Raw genomic sequence first — 11855 nt, forward strand, 5'->3', positions numbered from 1 at the left:
GGAAATATAATAGAAAGCAAAATACTATCCAGAATGGTAATATACACTTTGAGGTATTAAGCATGATTCTCTTAAAAGATATAAGGGAACACTAGGATAAATGCCAGGTTAATAGATTGAACTACTTACTATTACAAGGCTGCCAATTTTTCCCAAGCTATTTTAAAAATATACTGCAAGTTTAATTACATCTGTAGAAAGACTTTTAAGGAGCTTATTCTTATATATGTATTGGTCAGTTTCCAGAATTTGTATGGATCGGAAAATTGAATGTATTTCCTCTCTCCTCTTAGAAATCACTCAAAAGCTATAAGTATAAGAAAAATATAAACTCAAACAAATTTTTGAATAAAATCATAATACTAATTAGGACTGCCAAAAGGAACAATGCTTATGCAGAATATTCATATAAGGAAGTGGAAAGAAATTTAACATATATTCCAGGTGTTGAATCCAGCTCTAGAGGATCACAAAATACACTTTCTGAGGAGCAAATATAGGCTAAAGGCAAAAAGGGTGAAGATGTAAGAAAACATAAAATGAATTGGATGTTGGCAGAAGCCATTCTAACCCAGTTAATTTCAGAAAAATAGAGTCAGTAAGATTGCACTAAAACTACATAAACAAGCCATGTTTGCAGGAAGCAGTATGTGTTTGTGGTTACTTAGAAAAAGAAGACTTTTGTATTGTGAAAATAAGCTATCCAGAAATGTCAAAATTACCATTTTCTAACAGCAGGAGAGACCCAGTAAACAAATGGACCAGGAAAAAGAATCTCATTCTAAGAGACATAAAAAAGGGAAGAACTATCACAGTATCTGTAAAAATATACTACAAAGAAAAGGATAAAATATTAATAAAAGGAATTAACTGACAAAGAAAAACTATCAAGAAAGTTGTTGCCCTATTGTTTTTTGGGTTTTTTTTTGCGGTACGTGGGCCTCTCACTGTTGTGGCCTCTCCCGTTGCTGAGCACAGGCTCCGGACGCCCAGGCTCAGTGGCCATGGCTCCCAGGCCTAGCTGCTCGGCGGCATGTGGGACCTTCCCGGACAGGGGCACAAACCCGTGTCCCCTGCATCGGCAGGCGGACTCTCAACCACTACGCCACCAGGGAAGCCCTGCCCTATTGTTTTTTGTGTGTGAGTGTGTGTGTAATTACAGAGAAAATAAATCTAACATATTTGTAATAAACACACTGTGTTGAGCTTTCAATATCTCCCTTTATGAATGAAAGATTTATTGCCCCCAGCTACTAGGATTGCTGCCAGAAGATAACCCTCAGCCCTCAGTCCCTTTGGAAATTGCCTCAGTTGAAAAATAACTGATATTTTCAAAGCCATGCCTATTCCAGAAGCAGCCTATATTCAGTGACTGATCAAAGTTAGACTATAAAGGCACAGCCCCTTTGCCCAATTCACGATAACTCTGAAAGTCTCACCCAGCTTCAGAGCTCATTAGATAATTTAAACCCTTCATTGGGATTGCTTGGTAACACATCTCCTGTCCAAATCTGCTTCCTCTGTCTCCCTTCCACAGTTGTCAGTACTGGGCACTTCCTAATAAAATCTTTAACATTAATCACTAGCTACTCTCGGGACATCCAAAGTTTGACAATTGTTACCAGAAGTGGAGTGGTTCAAGAAAGCAAATACTAATATTGGATTTTGTGCCCAAATCATCTTAACCTCCAGCTGGCAGTGATGATTCTATCACCTGTGGTAGATGGACCGCAGATAGCTCCAGGCATAAGACAATGGAAAAGTTTTTCAAACATTTAGCTATGTAAACTGGGATGTCAAATGCTTGGAAAATAATGGACTGGCTGGGGGAAATAGTAAATAAAATTATAATGCAGGAAACTAGATTTCTGGATGAGGCCATGCCATCCGAAGTAGAGAATTCTGTACTTTTTGAAAAATAGTTCCTGGCACATTACTGGATACTGACAGAGACAGAGCTCTTGACATGGAAAATCAAGGGACAATGTAGGAAGCATTCTTCATCATGAACTGGGCTTTCTCAAACTCAGTGAGTCATAAGTTGGGCAGGCCCAGCAATATTCCGCCATAAGATGGGAGTATACATCTGGGATCACACATGAACAGAACTGCAAGCTACATGAGCAGGCCACCCAGATACCCATGACATTCACCAATATTGCACATGAGGCCCTCCTTCACTGCACAGTTATGGACCCTTGGGATCATCCCTTACAGCCAAATAACAAAGAAGGAAAAAAATTCCAACTTGGTTCATGAATAACCAAAGTTTAGTAATGTTGCACTAAAGCCCCACTCAGGAGTGGCCTCTAAAGACAGTGGTGAAGAAAATCTTAGATTTTTGAGATTTGAAGAGATTTGTGCAGTGCACTTGACTATTTCGAATGGAAGGAGTGGGGTCATTAGTGAATTCATTGGCCAGCTAGTCAAAGGCCTGGGAGGAAGAAGAATGAAAGTGAAAGATCTAAGACATGGAGGACTGGAATTGAGGCATATTGCAGGCATATGGGAGTGAAAGAAAGTGTGGAGATCTTTAGATTGCATAATAACTAACACCAACAAGAGTGTACTCACCACAGAACAAATACAAAGTAACCAGGCAGACAAAATGCTCAGCCAATAGACCTCAACCACCCCAATGTTGATATAATAGGTTCATGAATGAAGTAGTCATGATGGCAGGGATGGAGGCTATACCTGGAACAACTTACCATGTTTCCGAACTGCTACTACCAAATATCTAACTTACCAGCAACAAAAATCAATGCTGATTCCCACTGCACGAATTCCTTGAAGACCTGTTTGTTCAACTGGTGGAACACTGACTGCATTGGAGCCCTAGAAAATCAAGCAAATCACATTGTTAGAAAAATACACATATTTTGGATATGGATTTTCCTTTTATACTTATATGGCCACAGCCGGCACTATTACCAGAGGATTTGCAGAGAGTTTAATCCACGGATACTAGATGCCTCATGACATCGTTTCAAATGACAGCAAAAGAAGAGCAGGAGTGTTCCAATCTCCATGAGATACACTTGTCATATCACATATCATACAATCCAAAAGCTGCCAGCCAGGCAAAGTTATGATACAAACTGCTGAATGCATAGCTGTAATGCCAACATGGAGGTGAATCTTTACAAGAACAGAATGTCATCTTTCAGCACTTAAATCAAAGAACTTTATATATAGATAGACTGCGTGTATCCAGTAACAAAGGTATGGAAGCACAAAGGTTTACCATCACTCTCACAAACACAATTGGGGATTTTGTGCTCCCTGATGCCACAACTCTAGATTATATGTGTTAAGAACTCCTAGTCCGAACAGGATATCCTCTCATCAGGGGAAATGGTACTGAGTTGTAGGCTGTGACTGCCAACTGGGCACTTCAGTAATTTCATGCCAAGGGACAAGCAGAGAAGAAAAGAAGTCATCTTCAGAGGGATGACTGTCTCTAATTATCAAGAAGAAGTAGGAGTTTTTGTATACAATGGAATCTTAGAGGACTGTGTTTGACACACAGGTGATACACTTAGATACAATTTTGTTGGGAAAATGTTCAACTGCAGCAATCTCAGTCTGAGAATGACTTTGAAAGTTTGAGTAGTGCAACAAAATAAGCCAGTGAGATCAGAATTGCTAGTGAGGGTGAGGAAAAACTAAAATATAGAGTAGAAGAGGGAGACTAAGAATAGCAAGTGTGGGCCCAAGACCAATCACAGCATTGAGAGTTAACCACTCTATCCACTAACTATTCTCCAGTCTTCATTGAGTTGGCTAAGCCCTATCTGGGGACTGCTTTGCACATCATACTTTTGCTTTTGCTCATCAAGCTCCTTTTCCCCAATTTCCACAGGTATTTATCCCAAGAACCCTCTTTGGTAAATATCTGGCATACAAATCTCCTCAGAATAACTTCAACCTATCTAAGACAGTATATATAATTGAAGGTTTCCAAAACGTAACAAAATACTTTTTCCCCTGTACTTCATAGTACAGAGGAAAAAGACAAATATAATCAAAGAAAATTTCCTAAAATTAGGAAAGATTGACTCTAGTTATTAAGAGGCTTACCCATGGGTAATTGACCAAACTGACCCAGAATGACCTCCATTGAAAAATTATCTACTAAATGTAATGGTCTTCAAAGAAAAAGAAAATACAAACCTGCCTGGTCAAGGTAAGTTTCAAAACACTTATCAAAAGGAAAAAAATCAGGATAGCTTAAGAAATTTCCACAGCAATATTCAATATCAGAAAACAATGAAGCAAAAGCTACAAGACACTTAAGGTATAAAAGTGTGAGCATAAGGACTTTGTGTCATACTTTTGAATATGAAACAACTCAGAGAATGTTTCCATAGTACTTCATGAGGCAACTGATTTATAACTACAGATATTATGATGAAAGAATTAGCAATGAGCACTACATGTGTCTGAAATTAGAACTGAGATAAAACAAATGTGGGAATTTAAAAGACTGATCTGCTCCAACAATGTAGAGATTATAGATACAATTGTCAATAAAAGAGAAAACACATAGGAAGAAGGTAAGAAGGCTTATTTCCTCATTGATAATATCTGTAATAAAAGATGATTATACAAAAGATATAAATCAAGTAATGAGACTGTATTCATATTTGCATCACAAAGATAAACTAATTACTAATAATATTATTAACTAGAACAGTGGTAGAGGAGAGAACGGGGACAGGAAGAAAAAGGAAGTACATTAGTTTTCTCATTGTTCGTAATATGGAGTTATTAACTACTATAAAAATAAGAAGATAAATTTACTTCATAACATTATATAAGTTAAGGTGTTAAGAGAAGAATAAGTCAAAATAAATTAGAAGCAAAAGCAAAATAAAGAGAACACGTAAAGTCATAAAAATTATAAATACTTAAAAACATCATAAAAGTAAATGATGGTATTGAATTAACATATATTTTATTAATTAGGGCTTCTTAAAAACCAATAACAACATTAAACATAGTATATAATAACATGAGTTGATATAATATATCTTAAAATAACTCATAAATGAAGAAAAAGTCACATTGTTCTATAAAAATATGCACCTAAGACAAAGTGTTTCACAAAGTTAGAAAATAAACTAATAGACAATGATAACCAGGGAAATGCAAACAACAATAAAATGGTAGGGCTTGGTAGAAATATAAATTGTACAACCAGTCTGGAACATTATCAATATTTACTAAAGCTGGGCGAGGCAAATCCCATGAATAAGCAATTGTTCTAGGCAAATAAACCCACAAGAAATATACCAAAAGATGTGTACAAAAAAAGTTAACAGCGTTATTTGCAAAAGCCAAAAACTGATTCAACTCAAATGTCTATCAGCAGTAGAATGGTTAAATTGGTGTATATCCATACCATTGAATACTCTACATCACTGAGAAAGATCAAACTACCTCTACACACAAACATAAAACTTTAAGTGAAGGAAATGAGATACAAGATGGGGCAAACTATATGATTCTATATATGGATAATTCAAAAAAAGACAAAACTAATCTTTGGTGATAGAAGTGAGAATATAGATTGCCTTTTGATGTATAATAAATAGGAGGGAGGAGTAGAGACGTTTTTGGATGCCAACAATGTTCTATATCTTGATTAGTGTGAGAGTAACAGAGGTGTGTGTTTACTTTGCAAAAAATGTGTTCAACTGCACTTGATCAGTTTCTAGACTCACTATTTTATTAAATTGTACTTGTTTTTCTTTTTCTCCTCTGGTATCATGTTCATTTTTTGCTATAATCTTGTAGTAATTCATTTCTGAAAAAAACTAACCCTTCCCTTTGTATGTTTTTACTGAATTGACTTACCTTCCTTGGAACTGTTTTTCCGTATATATTTTTAAATTTTTATTCTAAATTTCTAAAACTTTCACATGAGTTAAACAACAAAAAATATTAAAAAGTGTAAAGTCTTTCTCCAAGCTGTGTTCCTCATCAATGTTGTTGTTATCCCAACAACATTTTACTGTTGTTAAAGTGTGCTGACAATCATAGACTTTTATATCCCTTATAGGGGACACACAATACGTACACAGTATCATCCTACAGGATGCACTGTACACCTTTCTTGTTTCATGTAAAAACATTTATTAGAAATCTCTTCTTATTAATGCATAAAGAACATCTACATTCTTTTGTGCAGATGCATAGTATATTGATGTAAGGATGTTAATTAGTTCCTCTCTTTTCTATGATAAAAGCACCTTTTAAAGGGCAAGTTATAGATAACTATGCCACTAACAAGTATAGATGTTTGTACTGCTCTGTTCATCTCCACGGAGACCCATGTCACATCTCAAAATGACATTCCTGTCCAAACTCAAATAGACCTCAGTCTATAAATAGCTGTTGATATCTAGACATAAAATCCCAGTTTTAAATATCACAACTTTCAGATAAAATACTTAGTTCAAAAATGTACTGGTGGGGGAGGGGTGAGTATAGGTATGAAGGTTGAGGGAAATCAGCAGGACATTTCATCAATATGGGAGCTTCTCACAAATCTGGCCACACAGGAAGAAGTCAAAGTTAAAACAGATGCTGAAGTCCAGGAGAGCAAAACATTGCAAAAGAAATAAGAAATGTTAACACCAGGCATGCTGAAATCCCATAAAAATTTGGCCCTTCTATGGAAGAATTTCATAGGAGTAATTCATGTGACAACAAAATCTGTGAGTTGATTATAGTTCTAGTTGATGATAATCTTATTCCTGGAAAAATTTATCTCTTCAGCTTTTTCATTCTCAAAGAGGCAGTATGATCAATGAAATATTATTCAGCTTTGAAAAATAAAGAAATCTAACCATTAGCAACAACATGGATGAACATGGAGGACATTATACTAAGTGAAATAAGTTAGTCTCAGGACAAATACTGTATGATTTCACTTTACGAGGTAGTTGAAATAGTTAAACTCATGGAAGCAGAGAACAGAATGGTGGTTGCCAGGGGCTGGGAGAAGGAGAAAATAGAAGTTTTTGTTCAATGGGTTTTGAGTTCCAGTTATGCAAGATGAGTGAGTTCTAGAGATCTGCTGTATAACATAGTACCTATATTTAACAAAGTATTGTGCATTTAAAAATTTATTAAGAGAGTAGATTTCACAATAAGCATTCTTACTGCAAAAAGGGGTGGGAGCACAAATAAACTATTGGAGGTAATAGATATGTTTATTACATTGTGATGATAGTATCAAGGGTATATGCATATGTCCATGCTCATCAAATTATATATATTAAACATGTGCAGGGGTTTTAAAAATGTCAATTATACCTCAAAATCTGTTAAAAAATAGTATGAGCTCTAAAACCCTATGATCGAGGTTAAAACCCATCTCTGCTGCTACTTTCTGTGACCTTGGCAAATTACTTAATGTCTCTGTTCTTCAGTTTTCTCATTGATAAAATATTTAATAATTGGGTTGTTATTTAAAAAGATAACACTTCTAAATCCTTGAGCATATTTCCTGGCACATGGTACACATGTTATATATGTAAACAGAAACGTTTATTTCATAGAATGAAATAAATCTTTGCTTGGGGTATTTGTTGAAGTAATTATTAAATTGGTTCCCTTAAACAGGTGATAATGTGATAAGATTGAGAACACTGTTCTTTTGTGATCCTGCCCTTATGTCTCAGAACTTACTGTTTATGCCTTTTGAAACTGGCATTCTAATAAGAAAGTGCAGGTACTGTAGATGAGCATCTACATGCTCACTGAGTTTAGGAAATCTTAAGGTATCAAGGTTTACCTTAGCCATGACTTGAGAGCGATCAGAAGAATCTCTTGTTAAAACAAAATAAAATACACACCATGTTTGAAGATTCCCCTGAGCAGACAAACCATTTAAGCGATGTAAACAAAATTTACTTTAGTTTATTTCATGAACATAAACAAAACTTAGATTAAACAAAAAACAATATATATCTCAGATTTCAGGGTCAACTTGCTCTGTTCGCCTGCTCAGATCCTAAACAGAGAATGAAATAAGCCTAGAGAGAGTAGTACTTTGCCTGTAACCAGATACTATATGGATACAAAGATTCTTGAACAATTTAGTTATATTTGCTTTGAATATGTCTGAGAGGTATACATGAGTAAACAGCAAGAATACCTGGATGCTTGTGTTTCCTAACAAGTGGTACAAAATGTTTCAAAATAAAATTGAATGTTGGAGAAAAAGAAAAGCAATCTAGAACACAGAATCCAGTTTAGGAATATCTACTTTAAGTTGGTGACATTACCCTACAGGATTTTACAACTATTTGATTATCAAAGAAATGTTATTCTGTAGGATGATAGTTCTCAGATATAGAGAAATCTCTGAAAGGGATGAGAATTTTTTTCTGCAGAAAAACAAAAATTGGAATTCCCATGAATGCTCAATTTTAACATATCACAGCGTTAGGTTAGCTATTTGATCCTGATATTTGCTTCAAGACCCCAACTGGCAAAAGTTAAAATATCTGGAGCACCAAATATCTAAACTGAACAATTTGTTCCGAAAGAGGTAGGTTAAATTATTTTGTTATTATTTTTACATACATAATAATTTTTAGACAACAGCAATATTCATAATCTGTTTAGTCAACAGAGAGGACAGAAATTAATGGGAAGCTCTACCAGAAGAAGTAGCCCTCAGAATTAAACATACTCAAATAGATCTCTAAAAAGAGATGTTCTTTTATTGTTTTATAAATCTGAAATGATTGTGAGGAAAACTTATGTTAGCAAAACCTAGCAGTGGTCCTCAAATATTAGCATGCATCAGAATTACCTAAAGATAGTCTGGAAACAGAGATTACTGTGCCCAAAGGTCAGGATCTCTCATTCAGTAGGTCTGGGGTAGAGCCTGAGGACTCGTTTTCTAGAAAGTTCCCAGGTGATATTGATGTTGCTGGTCCCAGGACCACACTTTGAGAACTATTGCATTAATAGGATACATATGGACAGAGAAACAGTGCAAGGATCCTCACATTCTAAGAATCTCTTAGAATTTAACAGCATCTGTTTAAAAGAGATCTTTTATCAGAAAATTAACTACACTGAACCTATGTTTTCAGACTCAGTTTTTAAGAAAAAAGCAATTTTGGTAGAGAAAATATGGGATGGTTATATTAATTTTCACTAATTTAGTGAGTTAGCATTGGATATTCCTGACATAGTCTAAAAGATTTTTATTTTCCCAGTCATATGTATAGTCTATTATATTTTTTCTAATTATGTGCATCTTATTTAATTTTATTTCATAGACAATCTCACTGATGTGCTAATCCTACAGTTCTTAATTATTTAAAAAATTTTAAAATAAAATTAATGTTTATACTGTCCTATTAATTGTCTGTGCTAAATAATATATCATTCCTAACATTATATAATATTTTCAGTTTCCCATATTCCAAAATATTTTATATGTCCTCCTATCTACCTATCCATCCATCTATTTGTAATGCTTCCAGATTTTATACATTTGCCATTATAAAGCTGGCATGCCAGTTATCACTTTACTGCCTCTCGGCTCCAAATTTTTCATTTCCTTTATAAATTCTGCAAATATTTCTCCCTTGCCAGCTGGCACAATATTTAAGCTTTGTCAGTAGATGGCGCCAGAGGGACACTGGAGGAGAAAGGGACTTATCCTGGAATGCTTCTGTTTTCTTCTTTCTTCTGTCAAGCTCCAGCTGCAAATGAGGCAGCCAGTGGCACTCACTTCAGCAGAATCCAGAAGCATCATCCTTATGAGCAGCTTCTAAGTAGGGTTGCCAGATAGATAGATAGCTAGATAGACACATAGTGAAATGATCACCATGATAAAGGTATTTAACAAATCTATCCCCTCACATAAAGTTAGTTAATACATCTATCATCTCACATAGTTACGTTTTTTTTCTTGTGAGAACATTTAAGATCTACTCTCTTAGCAATTTCCAAGAATATGATACAGTACTATTAATTATAGTCACCATGCTGTACATTAGATCTCCAGAACTTACTCATCTTATACTTAGACATTAGTACCCTTTGACCACCTTCACCCACCTCTCCCTCCCCCTCCCACAATCAACTCTCTGTTCCTATGAGGTCATATATTTTTACTTTTCAAGTATAAGCAAGATTATACATTTATCTTTCTATGTCTGACTTATTTTATTTAGCATATTGCCCTCAGTTTCATCCATGTTTTCACAAATGACAAACTTTTCTCTTTTTTTATGGCTGGATAATATTCCCTATTTTTTCCAATCCTTCATCTGTTGATGGATACTTGGATTGTTTCCATGTTTTGACTACTGTAAATAGTTTTTTCACCTTTTTTCTCTTTTTTATTTAATGAGGATGGGACAATAATATTTGCTATGTAACACAAGGCACATTTAATATGATTTTATTTAGAATGATAAATAGCAGAATAATAATTACAGTCAACCTTAGTCCTATATATTAATGATTTTTAAACCTGGGTGTACATTAGGGTCAACTTGGGAGTTTTGTTTTTGTTTGGTTTTTTTTTTTTTAATTTTTATACCAGTACCTAGGCCAGTTTCTTCCCAATTTAATCAAATTATCTGGGATGGGACCACATATTGGTAGATTTTTAAAACTCCTCATTTAATTCTACTTTTCCTCTAAGGTTGAAAATTACTGGTGTACATGACCACATACATGCAGCAGAGTATTAGATTAATGAAAGGGAAAACATTACCAAAAACAATAGGTGGTACAGGAAGGCATCTTTTCCTACTACTGTGTTTTCCAAAACTCTCTATTTTTAAAACAATACACAGATATAATAATAGAATTGGTGGACAGAGATTATGGAGTGTAATTCTAACAGGGTATTTGATCTGATGCATGCATTAAAGTCTACTTTTGTCTTATTAGGACATACCTATAATAAATGGATAAACGTACAGGTACCTTCCCTGTATGAACAGTAAGAGATGTTCTACATTCCACTCATCCTTTTTGTTATACTTTATGGTCAAGTGAAGAATACTGAATGTTATCTCTTTGAATTGCATAAAAGCATAAGATCTGAGTCCAGACAATTATTAATAGGTCATTATACAAAATACTTAAAAAATCTTAGTAATTCTAAGAACAATCCAAATTAATTTATTTCAGAAAAGTCCATTTTCTTTCTTCCATGTTTAAGCATCATGTCATAATCTTCCAGTTATCTGTATCTGAATGTGTATCAGTAGATGATTCCATTTCACATATGACAACTGAGTGAATATGCAGATCATTCTGAAAGAGGGTGCTAGTTTGTAATGGTATCTTTCAGAATGACTCTGCACAAAGTTTCCTTTTCCTCTAAAATTCTCTCTTCCAAGCATTTTCATTCCTTATAAAAACTAAACCAGGCAAGAAAGTCATGAGTAAAATAACATTGTATGAAAATACATCTCATCATGCACTGAAGCTGTCCACTAGGGAATCATTAGTAAGAATTAAATGAATATTTCCCAGGCTGGCACATCAGTCTGTTAATTTTAATTCTGTACATATGCTGGTGGCTATATGCTGTTGATTTAGTATTATTTAATACTGCATTTTGTGCCCACATAGGACCCCTTTGTCTTTTTTCATTTAACTCTACAGGCTGTTATGGATATCCTTTTGTTCAGTTTCTTTTATAACTTATATTTTTAAAATTTTTAAATTTTATTTATTTTTTTATACAGCAAGTTCTTATTAGGTACCTATTTTATACATATTAGCGTATATATGTCAATCCAAATCTCCCAATCTTTTGTTCAGTTTTAAGCTACCAAAATAATTTTGATCAAAGCAAC

The sequence above is a fragment of the Neophocaena asiaeorientalis genome, unplaced genomic scaffold, assembly GCF_003031525.2.
Source record: "Neophocaena asiaeorientalis asiaeorientalis breed wild unplaced genomic scaffold, Neophocaena_asiaeorientalis_V1.1 scaffold116, whole genome shotgun sequence".
Taxonomy (NCBI): Eukaryota; Metazoa; Chordata; class Mammalia; order Artiodactyla; family Phocoenidae; genus Neophocaena; species Neophocaena asiaeorientalis.